This window comes from Calliopsis andreniformis, chromosome 3 (genome assembly GCF_051401765.1).
Source record: "Calliopsis andreniformis isolate RMS-2024a chromosome 3, iyCalAndr_principal, whole genome shotgun sequence".
Lineage (NCBI taxonomy): Eukaryota > Metazoa > Arthropoda > Insecta > Hymenoptera > Andrenidae > Calliopsis > Calliopsis andreniformis.
Window position 1 is genome coordinate 4,363,418 of NC_135064.1, and position 22,266 is coordinate 4,385,683.

Genomic DNA, 22,266 nt, shown 5'->3' on the forward strand with positions numbered 1-22,266 from the left:
TCGAGGGAATGCTAGAATGTTCGTTAAATGCATATCGTTTCTCTCTTAGCCACCCGAAACATGCCCTAAATGAAACGGTGATTCAAAGCTCAGGATGCGAAAGAATTCGCGTTTCGCGCAAGGCAGGGTTTCTTCAGACTACCTTCGTCATTTAAGGGGGCAGACTCCTTCGGGGCCTACTCCGAATCGATCGAAGCGCTGTTGCGAAAAAACGGGCATTAGTGAAAACATATAATTTATACATGCGACATTTGATAATGTGGCATCTAGCGTTATCCTGTTGAATTACAAATGAGAAGTGCGAAGGTATAATTGCCAAATCGCAACGTAGGAAAGTTCTGTCACACTGTTGCCACATCAATTACAATTTTATGCATCAGTAAATCTCTACTGAATACGCCTTGAGCCGATATTTTGCTTCATACGAAATATAGAAAAGGACGGTGCGAGCGAGAAAGAAAGAGTATCACGAATGAAACAATACATATGTGCCCAAAATTATGAAAGTGGTCTAAGAAACAACATTTTCGTATGAGATTCACACAAAATTTCACATTTATAATAAATGTTCATTAATCAACACTAATTATAATGTTACGTAATATAAAAATATTTTCTAATTTATTTAAATATAATCCTTTAAATATCCCAAAATAAGAAATATACAATTTAGACCACTTTCATAATTATGGGCATATATATATACTAATATGTGAAATCCTAAAACTTATATATATAGAATAAATAATTCATTAAATTCATGCTATTCATTCAATCATTCATTCATACTTTTTAAGAAATAAACAAACGAAATTACTTTAATTTTTTTTTACTTAAAAATAAAAATTTTATGAGTGGTATAATTGTAATCTGTGAAAAGGTATACAAAAATTAGAATTATTTAAAATAAAAATTGAAAACAAAAAAAATTAAAAGCTACCACGAGATTCGAACCGGGCACCTACAGATTATGAGGGAATGCCTAATTCACACTCAACTAAAGTACTTTCTTGTAAAATTAGTGGATTAAACTATAACTTGTGATACAATTCCAATTGTTTGTTTATAGTAAATAATAGCTATTGAAGAATAATGATTTGTAAATCACCTTTACTTGCTACATTTTCATCGATGCAAGGGTCACTCACACTGAACCTCTCGTACTGTTTGCAACGAGTGCAAGACGTTGCGAGTATTCATTAGCAATGTTATAATTTATACATTTAGTGAACAATAAACATGTATCATAATATAATGACAAAAACATTATAGGGGTATATATTTTTCGTAAAACCACTCGTTTCAGGGACCAATTTCGCACAAAATGCAGTTTAACTAGGAATGTTATTATTTTGTTTATAACGTAAAAATTCAAAATTCTATTTTAGCCGTGTTTTGTGTTTTGGTTCATAGTATTTGCATACAAATTTGCAAAACGATCGATCAGCATGTTGTCAGTGAAAACAACGACAATATACTATTTTTTAATATATTTTTTAAATAAATTAATATTTTTAAAAACTATTTACATAGGTGGATTCGTCGTTTAAAAATACACAATCGCCCCATTTATATCATTTTGCTATACGCACTAGTTTTGGAGATATTAAACGAAATATGTTTCCCACCCCCAACTTTGGAGGTGGTTTTCACACCCTTTAGATGAATTAGAAGCAATAAAAAAAATACGTGTCGAATATTTTCGGCTATTCTACAATCCTACAAAGTTTCATCAAAATCGGAGACTTTCACCTCGCGATGTTCCCTTATTAGTAAGAATCAAAATCTCGGCTGGAGTTAGATTCGTTCAAGTTTTCCTGATGGGCAGAATTGTAATATGTACATACATATATGTGGCAACAGCGTGACCAAACTTTCAATACGTTTTGGCAACTAAGCCTTTCTTGCGTCTGTATTCGTGTATTCGATGAATACGCCATTCAGCTGTCAAATTCTAGATTACATTTACCGACTGATCTGTATTTTTATCGATGCTGATGGTAATATGACCAAATTGATTAAGATATACCATTAACGCTTCTAACGGCAAATCGTTGAACTATTTTTGTGTCAAAACGGGTGCACAACGAAAATTACGCTTTACGCCTTCAAGAAGTGTTAAATTGAGAAAAATCGCATTTCCACGATATTGTGCTAATTCAAGGAAGGGTGCTCTGGTGTGCTATGAGTGAAAAAACCATTAAATCGTGAGATATTTGCAAAAATGTCACTTCGGCAGCCATCTTGCTAGTTTACAACAGCGTCTGTTTCATGTTTACAGTTTGTAATTTTACAGTTTTCTCAACGTATAGTATTTATTGGAGTTTAAATGGACCAGAGCACCCTGTAGTGAAGTCTACTCGTGGGTTCTGTACCCGCGAAAAATTCATTTATGCAAGTATCGAGACGTAAAGCGTAATTTGCGAAACCGTTTGTCTCTCTCGCTCATCGCGTATACGTGTATGACTTTCTTTGCTTGTGTGAGCGCACGCACACAGCTCAAAACACAAGGAGTCTGCCCCCTTAATTTCTTTTTGAACGTAGGCTCTCCCACTGGCGCACCGTGCCAATTATTCCTCGCACGGAAGTTCCACGGCTTGGCGTGAGAGATTGATGTAAGTCGATGCACTCCGCGCGTATGTTTTATTCATACCTTTCACCGAGTCCGATAAGAAAATTATATTTAAAGCTGGCGCCTCGATGATGTCGCGGGAAAAGAGAAAAGCGGGACCGATTCGACACGATTTGTTTTCGTCCAGTGGAAAGTGATGTTTTTCAATAATGATGCTTTAGGTGGGTGGTCGACTATTCTTTCGCTTTGGTTTTTGTTGAAGAGGAAGTTCTGGTCTAGGCGCCTACAAAAACGTCAGTTTTAGGAATTTTTCGTATAACAAAATGAACAGGTGGTAATCTATGGTTTTTGGTATTTTATTTATACATCCTTCGATCGTATCAAAAGCTGTATATACATATTTCTTTTTTACTATTAAGGAGTTCCGTGATGCATATCATAATAGTCTTGGAAAAATGATCTTTGAACAATGGGATGTCTAGTACCTCAAATGTAAATCGGAACCTAAAAATCGAGTATATTGAACTGTATGAATTTTCTGAAGTAATAAACCTATGAAAGTGAATAAATAATTGTTTTACCATTTTTTGACACTTTAAAGTCAAATATCATTTTTTTTACTGATTCCTTCACAATTATACATCTTTTAAGAATTAGTAAATTTGAAAAAACTCGAAATATCGGGTCATTCCGTGCGAAACCAGACACTTTTTGGAATAACATTTCGGATCTTGTTCAAATTTTGATATGATAATTTTTGAAATTTTGGGAAACTCTGACATACGTTTAAACATCGCTAAAGACTATATGCATATGTATAATATAATATACGTAGATACACATAATATAATATACGTATATACATACAAACATATACATATAATACCTAGATATACATATAACAGTTTTTATTTAAGAAATAACTATGATATTAAATGATGATAAAAAAAACAAAGTTAAATTGTTCCGTTTTATTTTCATCCAATTGTTATAGTCGCTTAAAACGATGTAAAATGAATATAAAAATCTTTCATTTTTATTTTTAAGTGGTTTGTACAATGAGCTATGGTATCAGTTTATATTAAAATAAGAACCTGTATCTTGCAGGTGTAGAAAAGTTCCCCTTTTTGAGTTTATTTGAGTTATTGACAAAGTAAGGTCTGAAAATTGAATTCATTTCATGTAATATGATAATAATATCAGTATCAATTAGATAAAAGTAGATAGTTTGTCAAACTGTTTGCTATTCTCTTTTATCCGACTGTGCATTTCAGCAAAAAGGCCTAAAATACTTTTAGATCTATAGAACTTATAGATCTAAAAAGGCAGTTGAAAATTAATTAAAGTGTTCTACCTATTACTTGTTTAAAACTCTGAAACAAAAATGATAAAAATCCGCTGAAATCAGTTTTAACACGCTATTGTAGACAAAACTGTTAGTTACAAATTCACTATATGCAATACACTATCTTTGATTTTTTACAATTCATTTATATAACATATATAAAATAATTTTACCAACTGTCCATACTAAATCCAGCATAGTTGTTAGGTTTATAGGTGCTGGACACAATCTATCTGCGTTATCTTTGAGTTTAGGTAGTATGCTATTGCGCAGCACATTGTCAACGTTATTGATACTTATCGTAATTATTAAGCACGTAATGCAGCGTGACGCAAAAGGAATTTAGTAGGTCAGTTACTCAGTGATGTTATACGTTACTGGCAGATTTACCTCAGAAGTTGACAATGTATTACTGTTTACCTTTAATGGATATTACTACGTTTAAGAAATACCGATGCAAATTAATACACTGTTTAGAATTCGATTTTTGTAACATTAATACGGACATCAGTAATTCTAACAATATTAATTGTGCCATTTATTTAAAAAAGATATAAAAATCTATATAAAATCTATATAAAAAAAATTGTATTTTGTATTTATTAATCTATTGACAAATGAAGATCAGAAACAGTTTCAGGACTTAAATACCATAAATGTTTCTAAAATTTAAATACAAAATCCTGATTTAGTGTTTTTGCAACAAGAGAGATTTTGCAAATATAAGAAAATTTACGGCAATTGGCGTAATAACAAAGCCATGAAGTACTAATCAAAAAAGTAAAACAAGAATACCTCTAACTAACTGAATAGGTTTGGTAGTGGACTTGAAATAGCAACGGGAATGCGTTTATGAGATTTTACAATTAAAACTTTAAGACTTTGAGAAGAAGAATTCAGAAAAGAATTCAGAATTCGAAAAACAAAGATCACCCTAATACTCATAAAATTAATTGCCATTTCCTTTAACCTATTATGGAACGATAAAGCTTAATCGACTAGGCCGATGCCCAACTTTATTTTGCACAAGATTGATCTAGGCAGCAAACCAAGCCTTTACGAGCACTAGAAATCCCGTTACTTCAAGTTCCCAAGTGCCCTGCAGACGAATATTGTACATACAGGGTGATCAGTTTAACTGGAAATCCTCCGAATGTTGGCAGAATTTTTTGTAAATGTTGTTAGCATTGTAAGTGATGCTAATACTCATTACAAGGTTTTTAGTTAAACTGATATCACCCTGTATCTAGCAATGGACTGATTCATAAACTGCAAGCGCGTCGAGTGCTCATTCAGGGCTTCAAGGGACGTATTTCTTCAGAAGAGGATCCATGCTTTTTTTCCCGCCTTGAATTCTTTGCTTATGAGAGGAGGAAGGCAGACAGAGGAAAAAAAGAATGCTCGATCAGACTGCAATAGCTAGAGCAGCACGTAGTGAGTCACTCTTGGTGACTGGCTTGTTGTAATTCATTGCGATGATTGAACCCCCACTGGGCCTCGAAGTGTACGGCTTCATTCACATCGGAGGAACGATGACTCTGCACTAGTTGCTCGACTTTTTAGTTTTTAAATTAGAATTAAATTTTATTCGGTTTGGTTTGGATGAATCGACTTTGATGAAAAGTTTTAGGGACTTAGGATTGAATTAAAAGGTGGACACGATTGGAAGATAACATTTTTTATGTATCTATTAGTGCAATGTAGAATTTTTTTGTATGTTTCTTAGCGATATAAGTATTATTTTGTAATCTTGAAAAAATTACATATTAATGTGAATTTATGAATGCCCATATTTGGAGAGACGTTAAAACAAGTGTTAACAGAGTAATATAATACAAAGTGTAATATAAGTGTACATAATGGAATTAAATAGTGAAAAAATTAATAATGAATGATGTCTTTCAATTTCATTACTGTTTGGTTTAGTGTATAAATTAAAAGATGGGTAAAGTTGGATTGACAGTTAGAGAAAAGGTTGTAGTTCTAGTGTGAAATGAGTTAGAGTATAAAATAGATTTAATGGCGGTTCGAAATTATCATGAAGTCCATCACTATCTCCGTCTCTTGGTTGTTATTTTTATACGTTTTCTGCCACTTGTGTAGGTATTTTACCGTAATGAACCCATGTGAATTGTTATTTGTTCGCTGTAAATGTTATTCCTATGTCAATACATTAAAAATTTGAAGCTTTCACAATCCAACATCACACAGTTTTCACTGTTAATACAGGAAACGATAGAAAATGAAAATTCTTGTATTTATAAAAATTGTATTACCGGCGGAAACGAAAATTCTTGTTTTGTGACAACTGCATAATAAGTTGTGTCATTAAAATCCCTCGTCACGTCGTACAGGAAAATTTGAGCGGAAAAGTACCTGTCGACAACGTCTTAAAACTCGGATATAATCCAGGTGACCAATTAAAAAACTTATGATTGGTGAGCAATGAACTTGAATATGAGCAGGTATATTTAAATAGTGAATCACTAAAAGAGACATACGATTATCAGCATGTTATTTGACATTCTGACGATGCTATTATGCTTGTGAAACAGTGGAATATTTTTTCCAAAAGAACACAACTTTTGTACTGTTTATTATAAGAGCAATTAATGATAAATGTTAATCAATCAGTTTAAAATCATTGCGTAAGTGTCGTAAATTTGTAATTTCTACACAATGTTTCTAAAAAATGTAAGTAAAATCATGATTCTCAATTAACTTGTTTTCCAACATTTTCACATCATAACGACTTGTCTCTTATTAATTATGTTACTAATAACATAACATATGTTAATTATGTTATATAATACCAGACATATCTTAATTATATTATGTTATTATACTTATGCATACGGTGTTTTCCAGCTAGGCACAGACGACACAGTGTAACACTGTGTTCAACACAGAATGTTCCAACAAAGACACAGCATTACACTATTCGATAAAACAAAAATCTAAGTTATAGCGTGTAATGCGTGTTTGTTACCAACGATATAAAATTTGGTTTGGTAACTATGATTTCACTGTTCGCATCATAACAGTATAGTCGATAGAAAGGCTCTAAGAAAGTACACAGAAAATAGTAAACCTTTACACTCTACACAAAGAATGTGACGAATTTATTCTAGGTACTTGTTATTGTACTTTCCATCAAGTAAAATATAATTTTACGTTCAATTATCTATAATTTCAATAAAATCCAAATTAGAAGACTGTTAATCTTTATAAAACAAAAATGTTTTCAATAAAATTCAGTTTTTTGCTTAGATAATTTATTTTCGAGATTATACCATAGATAGCTCCAAGTTTGATCACTTCTTGAAACGTTTAAATTATAAGTTAATTATTAATTAGATACGCTAAATATTCGTGTATAGATTCAGAAGGGTCTAATGTAGTATTTGTAATACTCTGGTATTGCATTAAAGAACTAAACTGCGTTCCAACAAGTACTTTGCACAGTACAGCACAGTGTAACACAGTGTGTTGTAGTTGGAAAACACTCATAATATCTCTTCTTGAAGGACTTTAATATAAAATACTTCGATCTTTAAACAAAATTTTTCTGAAAAGTCTTAGTTACGGTCTAACTATATCAAATACCAATCAGCATTAGACAAATGTTTTTACGATTTAAGCGGGAATTTTAGTATTATTGAATGCGATATACTTAAAAGTTATTTATAAAAGTGTTGAGACAGAAACACGACTGTTTACAGTTTGGTCAGACTTGTCATACTCTAGAATTCCTAAGAGTAATTTCAGAACAACGACGATCCCACAATAGCCAATGAAAGTACCTTTCCTGAGTTTCCACAGAAATAATTCCAGTAAAACAGTAGGTTATCGGTTTTTCACGCACTTAACAGTTGCCATTGCCACTCTGGAGCTTCAAATTGATTAGAACCAGGGAAAAATACTTTGGTTCATTCTTGGGTCCCAACTGGCTAGCATAATGTTGATTGTTAGAAGTGCAAAGGACCAACAGTCCCCTATTTTACTGAATCGCTTTTCTGCCATCGACTATACAGTTGCAACAAGTCTATAGTACTTTATAGGTATGTACATATATACATTGATGACAATATGCAGACACTTCAACAACAGACTTTCCCTTTTTTAAAAATTCTCAGAATGATCCTCTCTCCTGCAGATAATTGTCAACGCCCATACATTTTTCTTCAAACCAATGATAACAAAGATAAAACCCACTGCCTAGTGAAATAGGAAGGAACTCCAGAAACCTGCCACAAATTATGTAGTCTTATTTTGTTGGTACATTCATACCCATAGTAATCCAAATATAATTTTTATTAATATAACAACAACCATTTTTAATTCTATTATAACAGAAAATGAAGAGCATCTTCATTAGTTTTACAAGGAAACGATTTTCTCGAAAGTTTATTTCAAAATATGTAGTCTGAAATTTTATTTCTAGCCTCTTAATCAATCTTATCATTTATTAACCCTGCCAATAACACAATATATTGTTTTACCAATCGCACTGAACAAAATTTGCACGAACTATTAAAATGTCCATGAAAATCTCGACTTCCTTCAGTAATTGACACACACGTGCACTGATTACACAATTTCTGAACAAGACAACAGATCGATACAAACGTCTTGCCTGACAGATTACGCGATAATCGGAACTCCAGCCAATCCGATAAATGACATCCTCAGTTACAATTTGTTAACCTTCTCATTACGCGCAATCGCGCGCGATACGTTCTTTCCATTTTATGCAACTACGCGTTACGTTCAGTGAATGATTAATAAGGCTGATAAGGAGCGCGCGTTACGCCGAGGAAACTGGCGAGATAACTTCTCCCCGGTTTCGTAAATGTATTACAACGAACTCTGGAATTCTTGGTTTCCCTCAAAGATCTGAAAATGTATTTAGGCAACGGGCATTTGTTTTTGGACTTTCTTTTAAACTAAGAAACAAGGAATGTTTCTTAGAGTTAGAGGGTAGTTTGATCCATAACATTCGGGTATTCGTTGCGTTGAAAGAGAATAAAGATTTTATCGCAATCTGGGTTTTAGTTAGAATTAAAATCCTTGTCCTGAAAAAGAACAATACAATGATGAAATACAAAACTTTTTACTCTTACGTATATAATTTTATAAAAGATAGATACTTTTATGTGAAAACGTCACATCATTTCACTGCTTGGTCCCTAATGTTAAAGTTCAAAATACTAAAGATTGTAAATATAAAACAACATGATTATGTTATGTTATCGAACTTATATCAAGATAAAATTATATTTTAATTTTAGGAAAAGATATTTCAGTGTAGATAAGTGTTATCATTGTGAGATGATATATTGTATAAGTAGTATAAAGATTACTAAAATTTATACACAAATGCTAATCTCTAACACCATCTGTCAAAGGTTTTACAATATTGCAAGAATTTGCATTTTTTAAATTCCCTTTATTTTATATTTTTATTTTTGTTATCTGTTATATTTTATTTTTATTATCTCTAAGATATCACGAAAGGAATGAAACTTGGGGTATCTAAATAACTTTAACTATAATGGGTATATAATTTTATGTAATCATGTAGTACTAATGGATTTTTGACATCAGTATAATTTTAGGAATTAGATTCTGTTAATCAGGTTGAAAGAAGTTTGTCTTAATATTCTACAATAGCTATTTTAATGAAATGTATAGGTACTTCCAGCATATCATTTGTAAATAATTACAAAATATTTAGCAGAGTTAGTGTTTGTAATACCAAGTACCAAAACCATAGGTCACTCACTTAATACAATGTAAGGATAAAAGTATTGTAAAAATAATACTTGTCCTACAATATTTGTCTTTCACTTATTTTTTCTCTTTCTATATTGCCATCAATTACAATTCAGATGCAACAGTATACTCATTTTCCTTGGTTCAGAGAAGTTATGCTTTGATATCAGTTAAAACAAAGAAAATATTAAAATATTTTAACAGAGACATACAACAGTAGAAAATTGCCTATTACCGTCTGAGGCCATCATACATAAGGAACAGTCACATTTGTTCCAGTCCTTTATGTCCTATAAGAAAGGTCCTCTGAGAAATGTTTGTATGTAGCCCTTTAACAATCTTGAAGACAGCATCAGACAAATGATAATTCAAAAGATGTATTCAACTTGTGAATTCCTGAACTGTTTACGCCTATCGTCACATAACAATTTTTTTGTGTTAGGTGAAACGATTGATCATGAAAATTTAGTGAGGCACAGTTGATAGGCAGTTGATATAAAAGAAAAAGATATCGTGTTAAGTACTACATGATATTTTTTATAAAGAAAGATTAATTCGGCTTATTTTATTTTCAAGTGCTCAATGCTCAATATATTGAAGATGTGTACTTAATTTAAAAACGAGTTACTTAATAAGTCAAATTTTAAATTCTAGGAAGGACAATAATAATAATAATAATACTATTGATGATAGTAATAAGTAATAATAATACGTACACATATATGTTGAAATGCAAATATAAAATACAAAAATGTTTCAAAAGGAAACAATAGAATAAGAAGCTAGATTTAGATAAAATAAAATAACTGTTAGCTAATCTGTCTTAAATAATTTTCTTTTCTTGATTTCCCCTATTTACAGATAAGGCACCTCCGTGAGAAAACAGACTCGAGAAAAAATTGTTCAATTCTTTTTTAATCGCGTGGAGTACCCGTCTCCTAATAGGTGTATGTATAGTTTTGCCACTGCTTTTAATTTGAAGCAATAGATATTTGAGAACATTTTAACTCTAGCATTTAAGAATAAGTAATTTTACAGGTACAGAAATTTTTCACTCTTTTGAAGAATTTTTAGTCGTCGATGAGAGTCGATGATAAATTTTCTTTGAAATATTAATTTCGAATTCTTTCAGACAAGTATAAATAAGAAACATATCTTATTACAATAAACTTGATTTATCGAATTTCGACTATGTATATTCCTAGATATAGCAGGATCAAGAGTAGAAGTTCAACAATAATTTAGTTACAGTTTAATCAAATTTAAAAGATTAGACATCAAAGAAAGAAATAAAACTACTAGTACTTAATTTTTGAACTTGATCTGAAGTCAATTAATCGAGGTTTTACTGTAAGTCTCTAAACCATATTATAATAAAGTAAGTATTTGAATTTCCACTTACAACAAATGAGAAGTCAAACTCTAAGATATTTATACAGGATTTTTTTAATTCTTTGCACGTACAATTCTCGCGCACAGTAGCTGTTGACGTATTATAATTCCGTTTCATTAAAGTGTACCATTAGATCATTTTTTGACGTGACCACCCATGGGCCTGTAGGCCTATCAAACTTTTCATCCCCACATCGAAGCTCAAACGAAGTAGTCGATGAGCGTCTTCTACCTAAAAGGCGAAATGTAATGTTTATTGAATTACCTCGAAGCCATATTTATACAGGGTGTCCCAGCTTTTTTCTATAAGCGAAAATAATTGTGGTCTTATAAATGTTTTATTAGAAAGTTATAATAAAAATATAAAATAACAGCGGAATACTTTTTTGTTCGGTACCATATGTAGGAATACATTGACAGTTTACACTACAACTAACTAAACAACATTAGTCCCAAATAAAAAAGTCAATAATTGTACTTCAGATGTAAATGTCAGTTCACATAATACAAGAAAAAAATAATAACCCCTAAGCTATTTTATAATAATAGGAAAAAAAATAAAAAGCACTCTATGCAGAAAAGAGTGGGCTTTGTAAAACTAGAAAACTTAAGAAATCGATTTTTTAAATCCATTTGTCTACTCTTAATTCAGATACTTGGAACCAAAGGGATGCAAATGATATTTTTGAAATTTTGTTAACTAGGAACAAAAATGATTAGTTAAGTTATGAAATATAAGTTGTAAATAATTTAAGTGATCCAACGTTGCCTAAAGTATTTCTTTAAAGGCCAGAAAAATTGACTGCTAAGCAAATTATTGAAATAAGTTGGAAGTGAGTAATATCATATAAGTATAAATACCAATTTACCCAGACAAAACTAAGTAAAGATAAACTCAGTATAGTTTTAATAATATTTTAACTATTAGTATTTATGATAAAGGTATTTACTAATACTAACATGTCTTTACAATATAATATTTTATGTTTTCTCCATTTTTTACACTTAAAATTAATTGTGAAAAATGTAGTTAATACTAAAGGGACGCAAGTGCAATAATATTATTTTCCATGTACATAATTCAAAAACTCATAAATTAAAAAGTGAAGTTCATTAGAAGTTTGCGTATACGCTTCTTACTATTACCAAGCGCTAAAAATAACTTAATTTTCATATAAACTTTATTGGTTTAATTGGTTTAATGCATTCGATTTCAAATTGAATTTCCTCGATTTCAGAAAAATGTCACTTGCAACCCTTTGATTCTAGATATTTCGATTGAAATAGGTGACACTAAATTAAGTCTGCGTACGACGTGCGACTAAACCGTGCATTAGCACATAACAGTCTCGGTGTGAACTCGGATTGAGCTACGCTCAATCCCGCTCGTCGGCATTCGGATCCGTCTATCCGAGTGGCACACTCGCTCCATTCCCATCTTCGCCTCTCTCCGCAGTGTCTACCTGTTGCTCGACCAGCGAAGGCTACGCTCTACCTGCCTCCGCTCCGAGCACTTTCAGAATACGTCATGTCTCGTGCACCTGACTCAGTCTCATCTTCGTTTCTTCGACCATGACCGAAAGTGCTTCCTAACATGTGATTCGTATTGTTTTCCAAACAGTGAACCGATATTACAGTGATAAAAAGATCGTTCCTTCGAGAACGACTGGTCTGTTTTCTGCGAAACGTTGATCAGAGGATGCAGTGATCGTGACGAACGTGATCGGACTTCATTGCCTCGAATCAATTGCTTCCTTCCTGGCCAGTGTCAACGTGGACATCGATTAGAATGGTTGTATGTGAACGCGGTGTCCTTTGAAGTGTTAGTGAACTTTTTGGTCATCCGAGGATCATTTTGGTGAGTAGATTCAGAAGAAATAGTTGATAGTCTTGACGTCAAAGTGTAGTTGTAGGGGGACCAGTACCTAAGTCACTGACATTGAAGTTCGCAAGAGCTGTTGAGCTAAGCTTCGAATGTAGCTTTAGAACAGTGATTGATTGATGGAGTTTAGTTTTAGAGAAATTCAACGTCAGATTCTTGATATTGATTCACTGACTATGTCTTTGTCAAAAAACGCAGGAGGCTAAAATAATTTTCCAGTTTTTGACCACCAGTAACCACGTGAATTATTGATACTGCAATTGTAGCTGTTAGTTCTAGTTTCATGGAAAAATATAGGTACCATGTGGATTATTACTCTCAGTCGTGATATTAATTGTTTCAGCTTCTACAGAAAAAGTGCTTTACTTCGAATTTCGTATAATTGTGATTACATATCTAGAAATTTCCATAATCCGAATATAAAGAAAAGCCGTTATCGCGAAATGACCTTGCATCTATTCCATGTCCACTCATCCGATGGAGTGATTCATTGAAACAGTCATAGATTAATCGTCTCTTTTGTGAGCGATCTATTAACGGAATTATCAGTATCCTCATACGTTCAATATTGATTGCGTGATTCAAGTAACAACAAGGAACCGATGAATGGATATGAATGAAAATGGGAAGGTGATAATTACTGAAATTGTATGGTTATGAGTCTGGAGGAATATCACTTTCATGAAGCCAAGTCGTTATAAAAATCAAAATGTCGGCATCAGAATATCAGTTCTTATCCGAATATCAGAAAGTATTTTCTTTTCTTGGTAGCAACGATTGGAAACATCCATAAAATAGGTAAAGAAATTAAAATTCCACTACGATTATCTTTATCCGAGATAACGCTTATCACAGATCTATGACTCGATCGCACACATGCTGATAAGTAGCTTACCTATCGTTGTTCAAACATCGACTACGACTGTATTTCGCACAATTCCTGCGGATATGAGATTCGCATATTTACGCGAAGTTCGTAAAATGCGCAATATTTCATGACGTTGCAAATTCGTAAAAAATATAGTTCATCATCATCATGTACACATAATATGACAATACAATCAAATTTGGCCTTCAAATAATGTTTTGTCACAACGTGGCTAAATTTATGCGAAAGGACATCAAAGTATATATACAAATAGTGTAGCATAGTATATAGAATATCTATTTATTTATTATGAGGCGTAATACGTAGCATATCTGTGTATATGTACATATGTGTGTATAAAGGTATATCATTTTTATCTATTGATTGTTTCGTATATTATTGATAGCTTATTATAGAAGATATTTACAATTAATATTACTTGTAAACTAGATAAATAATGCACTTTATCTTTTCTTTACTTCCCTACGCGGCATGCCTTTAGTTATATATATATACTGCTCTTTTTTTCATGAAAATTGCTAATTCTCACAGCTGATTTTCTTTGTCCCGTTTGACTATATCTCTCCAGTCATTGTTTCTTTAGAGATTTTATTCTGAATGCAGCATACTGTAGGCATTCTTGTAGCTTGTGTCTTCTGGATTCCGGATGATTTTTATTGCACACTGAACATAGGTATACTGTCTTCAATTTTTGTATATTTTATATGCTACACCATTTCCTATTCTTTTAACCACTTCTGTCTTCCTACAAATCTGGCTTGTGTTATTGCTCTTTTAATTGTTAGAGGTATGTATAAGTTTAAATATTCAGATCAAGAACACAATAGAAATAACGAAGTACTGTTTGTGTCCCGTGAGAAGTCCCCTGGAAAGCAGTGCCTTTAATGTGTTGGCCTGTTGATACACTTCGCTATATACGGATCTTATAACTCTGTCTCTGCGTTCTCTATAGAGTTTTTGTGCCATCTTTGTTCTTGTTCTTTCATTAATATTGCCCCTGTTAATCCCTCATTAACCTCATTTGTATACGTATAAATATATTTATGTATATATTATATAATATATTTATAAATATATTTATAATATATTTATAATATATTTATATATTATAAATATATTTATATATTATAAATAAATAATATTATAATATAATAATAAAAATATATTATTTATAAAAATATAAATAAAATATATTTATATATTATAAATATATTTATGTATATATTATATAATAAATATATTTTATAATATTTTATAATAAATATATTTATTGAGTTTAATTTTTAATTGTATATACCAGTTCCTTTTCATACCCGATGCTTCATTGTGTAATGTCTGTAGAATGTGCATACATTTCAAACTATACAAATATTAAGGATGAATTTTTAAATAATTAGATATATGTCTGTATTAGCCAAATCATAGTCATTTGCATCTTATTCTAATCTTTCAACATACTGATTCATTATAATTGTTTCCATTCACTTTTTATACAACTCAATTGTTTGAACAGATCAGTTGTTCCTTGAAACGATTTGGATGCAGTGGTTTTCACAAACTTTCTTGTTGAAAGAAATGATTCTTAAATTCCGTTCTTAAGTTCCACAACGACATTGTTCTGGCTAACGTAATATCGTCACCTCCGGCTAGCTAGATTATTCTAGCAATCAAGATTAATCCTTGAGATACCACCCGGCCATAATTGACTACACTGTAGTCTGTAGGACGTACAATTAGCGTGAACGTTGCTGTCTTTAGTAGAAAACGGTCTAATTGCCCAGCAATTGGATTCCTTGCGTTCTTGCAAAATCTTAGATAATCATTTATGATAAATCATTGCAAACCTTCGTGTGTTTATAAATGGATTTTGATATCGTATCTAAAATTAGTGATTCGCTCATTGATTCACCGAAGGACTAATCCAAACGTTTTTTTATCAGTCTGTTGCTTTAAAAAGATTTAAAAAAGCTCTGTTATTTAAAAATTCTTTAATGGCGCTAAAGACGGGATAGTCGAAGATATACAAAACTATTATCTTTTTCCCTTTATGAGATTTAGCGAGTATAGAAATTCACATATACCTTTCCATAGTTTAATACAAAATGTAACATTTTGCTAATGAAAGGAAAGATGTGTAAGTTTACGCAGAAAGGATTCGTAGTCTTTTTTTAAATACTGTGCTTCAGGTGGACCTATTTTGCTAATTTGTTCAGTTTCATGTATGGAACAGGATTTTACGAAATTTGAATAGTTGTTGAGGTTACAGCACTGAGGACAACTGCACGTCATATTCAGAATAATGTGAACTTAAAAATTTAAATGCGTTGTTCTCGAAACTACATTTCCTGATCTACCACTTAGTCAATTGACTAACTTCAAATTTGAATTCTTTGTTATAAGATTACTTAAACTGTAAAGCATGACATTTCCGATATTATAATTGATTTAAATATTATGAACGTTTAAAGTTACTTTTTCAACAAAGAAATAAATCTTTTCCTTAAAAATCCGCAGTTTCCTTATTTTTTCAAAATTATAAGACAGTTGTACGCTAAATTTCACATACGTTTATAAAGAAAAACTTTCCAAAAATTTGAAAAGGATTAGGTGAATTTTGGAAATCGGCTGGGTATCGACTGACAAGATCCTGTTAAACGTGGCAATAGATAATGTTGTATTACTTCGACATTTTGTAATTTTAAGTAATAATTGTTATACAGAGATAAAGCTAAAACGTTGCTTAACATAACCTACAAAATCGCGCAATAGTATTAAATAATTACCATAGAATTAATAGAATAGAAGCTTATAATTTAAATGTTTTTCTAAATTTTGAAAATGTTGAGATAATCTCTTCTTGATAACAGTAGTAGGTCTTTCTTCTAGCTGCTAACAGGTAATAGTAAAGGCTATTATCTCTGATCATCTCAGGGTTAATTATCGTGCTACACATAACTTATGTAAAAAAAGCCTGAAAGAATTCTTCGACAACATTCCAATTGATTCTGGGGTCACTTCACACTTCCACCGTTCCACGCGACGTATTATCGCAATCCACTTACATCTATGGCATCCTTTCCATTCTGCCCTCAATATCACTGTCTTTGGTGCCTGTACACCTTTCAATATTTAATATCATTAACGTTTTTAGCTTATCTGCTCATATTTCTCGTTTTTCTACGCAAGACATTGTTACTATTCACTACGAGCGAGATTCCTATAGATTGGCAGGGTGAACTATACTGGGTCCTTTCTCCTGAAATTTGGTCTAGAATAAACCTTACTACCGAGAAATCGAGTAATGTCTTTCGAATCCTCTTCAGTGTATTATTAGGAATATTTTTGGATATTTGAATACCCAATATTCTGATATCAGAGGACTAGGATTGATTTAAAACGTTTCGAGCAATAAGGTCATAAGTCATATTTTGACAAAAAACGAGATACCTACATAGAAACATGTCCCAAGGTGGTAGCAAACCATCTAACAAAAATTGTTGAAAAATAATGAAAAATTAGTGATACTGTTTTTAAAATTCCTTATTTGTTCAACTTAAATACAGTACTGCACACTTAAATTCCAATAGAATTGTTTTACCGAAATTCCAATAACCCAGACCTACTACTCATTATCTGAAGAGTCAGTGTAATTCAAACCTAGTGAAGCCCATTCGAACTCAAGGTTTTTCCTGGAACATAATCTCGACCCGTGGAATAATTCTCGTCCGAGAATTATTACATCATGCAGAGCCCTGACTCTATCAGAACTTTAATATGCACTACTATATTTACATTATTTTGGGTCAACAATCTTCTAAGCTACACACGATTAAACATGGCGGATACGGAAAAAGTTAAAAGTCAGTCCTTATACAAAAACTGTAAAAAAACACATTATATAGCATAAATTTAATAAATTTAATAAATTTTTATTGGATTTCAGGATTTAATGAAAACCTTTGAGGTCGATTTTCTCAATAAACTTAAATCCATTGTGCCTATGACCCTACTGCTCCGAATGCTTCATTTGTCCTTGCTTGTTCACTTGATAGTGACAAGTACTGAGAATAGATTTACAGTTTCCCCAAAGAACACTCAGTTTCTCCGTAAGAGAGTGAAGCGTTGTTCTTTCCCGTTATCTTCAATGTTACAATCCACAACTCACTGTCAGAGACTTGAGACCTTCAGCCCCCGAATGAACTCCTCTCGCGTTGGGACAGTTAACAGGTAGCTCCGTTGAAGAGAGTAGACACTTTTACACGGCACGTCGCTTTATCCCATGGAATGCATGCTTCGGAATGCGCTTCGGTGGCCAGCGCGTTTCCGGGTGCATCTCCAGGAACAGATAAGAGAAGAAGCACAAAAGGCAGCCTGGAATTCCGGGGCAGAAGAGTCTCACGTTGGCGCAACGTGATCCTCGTACTTGTCGCTGCGAATACGTGAGCCGAATGCGATCTTTCCTTTTCTGGTTCGTCGCCGGTTTTCTGCTTTTCCGGCATTCTTTGCCCGAGCCTCGACGCGAGACTCGTCTACGTGACGTGGTTCGCGACTGGTGGATTTGCAGGGCTGGATTCGCTATTAACTCCTCTGCGTACTTCGAATCCCGAGCATGGGAAATTTGGAGCCTGGCCAAGCGAAACTAATACTTTTTCACCCTGCATTGCTGAGGGGATTTACGCGGGGATTCCCCGTGTCGAGGAATCTCGTTCATTAACCCTTAAATGTATAATGGTACTATGTACGTGACTATACTAGAGAAAAGTGACCAGGCCTGGACCCTCCCCCTATGTCCGATCCCCAATTTATTTCATTAACCCTCGGTTGTCACACCTATTCTACGACACAGTTGTTGCACTAGGTCATCTTAGATGACGTATAGACCCGATTCAATTTTCAAACTGCTATTATTAAAAAAATAACATTTCCGTAATAAAAGGTTAATAAATGAAGTGATATGTTCAGAAAGATTGTTAGGACTGCACGTTCCAATAAAAAACAGTTTCGTGAAAAAAATTGTAACGTTTTCATATTTTAACCGCAGTTGCTAAAAATTTAAAAGAAAAATGTTATGCAAGAGATACCCAATTTGGAGAGAGGTTTAACTTTGATCGCTTTCTTTTTTCAGTTTAAAATTCTAATCTTGTTTTTTGAGATCGATTTTGAATTTCTTGAATATTTTAAATTTTTTACCCTTGAAAGCTCCAGCAATGAGAAGTATCGAGTAATCCTAGCAATTAGGACAGGCTGTATCTGTTGCGCTATGATCAACGAAATGTGTTGCGTTGGATTCATCTGTTGAACCTCGCTTCCTTAATTTCAATTAAGAAACGAAGGATAATTGAATCTTGACTTTATTGTGATGTTTGCACAGAGCTTCTTGGCTATTTGAAGTGGACTCCTTTTGGTATATTTGTAAAAACTTATATATTTTTGTCTGTAGTTCAGTCGAACCAGTCAGGAACTAGGACGATTCCTATTGGTTTGGGCCTAGCTTCAGTTTTCAGAGTGTCAGGTCGCGAAAAGACCTGACCTACGCGTCAACGACTTAATTGCGGTATGGTTCGACGTGGCGCGATGGTGTCGCAGTTTCATGGCACTTGGTCGAAAAGTGAAAAGAAAAAAATGAATTTATGACGGTAGAAGTTAATCCTTAATAAATGTTCGAAACTCTTGTAAGTTTCAAAAATAAGATTTCTACATCTGGCGTCAATAAAAGCAGATTGTTGCTTCGTCGAATGGAACAGTATCTCTATTTTAATTGAAGCTATAAAAGAAATTGTAAAGGAAAGCTTTGCGCTGCTTAAGACTCTATCATCCTACAGTAATTTTGTTCAACAGATGGCAATTTCATAATTTGATTGCTTTTGGAAAATTATGCATTTAAGATAATGAATTCTGACTAAAATCAGACGACAAGAGGTAGTATTTAGGATAATAATTGGAGTAATTTGTATGCATCGTTATGTAATTGAAGGTTGGTTATGAAACACAGTCGTAAAGCTTTGTTCTTTAAATATTGAGTTATTTGTGGCGATTGAAGTTAGGGAACAGTTTTTGCAATCTCAGCTGCAATGCAGAAATTTCGTTTCTTTTTTCTCAAAGATCTGGGTTGAAAATATGGGTTATTACTGTTTGACAGAGATTGATATACGCGTGGCTGGAATGCATGACACGATGACGAGAAGGTAGAATGCAGAGGAATTTGGATGACTCATGGAAAAAGATCGAAGCTTCGAGGAAGCTGCACCGTGAAGCCCGACACGGTACACCAGCGTCTCGAAATCTTTTGTTAATAAAAAGGCGAGAATCTCGTTTCTAATAGTGTTTATTCTAAGTATTTTACTTCGCTATCATTATAAAAATCCGTTTTTTTATCGAAGAAACTTCCAATTATAATCTGTTACAATTTCATAAAATGGATATCACTTAACATGCCTCACTCCTTAAGCACTGTATATAAAACCTAGGCATTAACCATTCGAGCATTTATGATCTGAAAAAAGGTAGACTACTTAACACTTATGAGTTAAATAGCAAAAAATTATTAAAGCAAAAAACTATTGAAATGTAAAATACTATCGATATAAATATTGTACATACATTAGGGTATAATATGAAGTATTGTCTTAGAATATTGTATTAATATGAAGTATTGTCTTACATTATTCGATTTGGTCCAAATGTGATGCATTAGATACATATAATCTTGATGCTTTGTCTTACAATAGATAGCTAGAACATTATCTTTAGAACTGAAGTTTAACATATGTACCTATTATTATTCTTTAAAGATTAGGAATTATTTTCGTGACATATCTGTGATTGGCAGCAGAGAAAATTTGACACGGAAAATTATCTGATACAGTAGGCAAAAGTCCCTCACTGAATTGGTACTAGGTATGGGACTTTAAGACTAATCTTCAAGTCTCAAAAGTGGAAAAAAAATTAAATTTAATAATTGTATTGGATACAGATGTACATATCCAGATTTATCATTTCCTCTAATTCTGAAAAAAGAATGTTTCATACACTTTTGAATAAGATTTGAATTATTTGACTTATCGTTAGAAATACTCTTTTAGTTATAGCTGTACTTCTTTTATAACTTCAAAATTTTCTCTACCTATTGAATATACTTAACACTGTTCTATCCAATTCTTCATTATTCCTATCAGGGGTATTCGGTTGTAATTACGTCCCTTAAATTCATACGCAAAGCTAATTGCGTGTAGTTATAAACTAGTAGAGCATCTCAAAATTTGAATATAATTTCAACATTTATTTACTCGAATATTCGAATTTTTTAAAATTTCAATAATTACGTTAGTTAAAACGTTGCTACTTATATATTTGAAAATTAAAAAATTAGAAAAGTAGACAAATAGAAAATTAGAAAATGTATACACCTCACACACACAAACTACTTTCTACGTGCAACAATTTTCGAGATATTAAGCCAAATAGGTTTTCTATCTCCAACTTTTGGGATAGTTTTCACGTCTTTAACGTGAATGTCAGTCGATAAAAAATATATGTATCGAATATTTTCGGCTACTTTACAAACCTGCCAAGTTTCATCAAAATCAGAGATTCACATCTGAGTGTGTCCCTTATCAGTACATACTGGTATATTTGTAATTTCATAAACTTACATATTGGGATATTCAAAGACTCAATACTTAACATTCGAAAATTTAAAATTAAGTAATCGTTCACACATAGACATCTTGAAAGACAGAAGTTTCGTTTGAATATCTTCCTACCAATTCGATAGTAACAGCCTAAATTCCAAAATAATCTCCATCTTGGAATGATCGCTGCAGCGTGTCTAGAATGCAAGAAACCGTCGCGAGCTTCCGGGTAGGTACATCGCCATCGAGATAGGAGAACCGAAACGTCAATTTGCATGGGGAAAGTCTTAGATCGATACGTGTTTTCTCCAGGCGCGAAATAATCGAACGAATCGCGAGTGGTCTGGTCGATAGCGTGACCGCGAGCGCGCAATAGCCATTGCGACCGATAGCAGAGCAGTCGTAAGAGGCGATTTATAGTTGTTTAAGTCACGACCAAATAGACTGTCGACAAACGTGCGTGAGATGCGAGCATTAGTCGAAGAACCTGGCACGTTAACCTATTTACATTGGAATCGTGCAATTAGCTACCACGATCCCCGAATTGCTGGGATTTACCATTTTTTCTGGAACTCGTCTGTTAACACGCTTACGTGATCGCCTATTTAACACCTCGTGAATAGGCCACCTATTTTGGCGCTGTTCCACATATTCGAGATTCGATGCTGCCTGATTTACTATTTCCTCACACTTGATTTGGTACCCAAGGGGAGTGGATGTTTTGTTTATTGAATGATGGGTCTGCTTGTTGAGTTATCTGGACCGTAGGGATTCTCTCTT

General features: G+C 32.8%; 1 protein-coding gene across 4 annotated transcripts in view; it reads left to right on the top strand.

Moving 5' to 3' along the window:
- The first annotated feature begins 12,508 nt into the window (after positions 1-12,508).
- The window catches only part of LOC143176975 (uncharacterized), a 29,961-nt gene continuing 20,203 nt past the window's right edge, over positions 12,509-22,266 (top strand). For all 4 annotated transcript variants that reach the window (XM_076374669.1, XM_076374670.1, XM_076374668.1 and 1 more), the window contains exon 1: positions 12,509-12,942. The gene's annotated coding sequence lies outside the window, so the exon portion shown is untranslated. The remainder of the gene's footprint in view (positions 12,943-22,266) is intronic.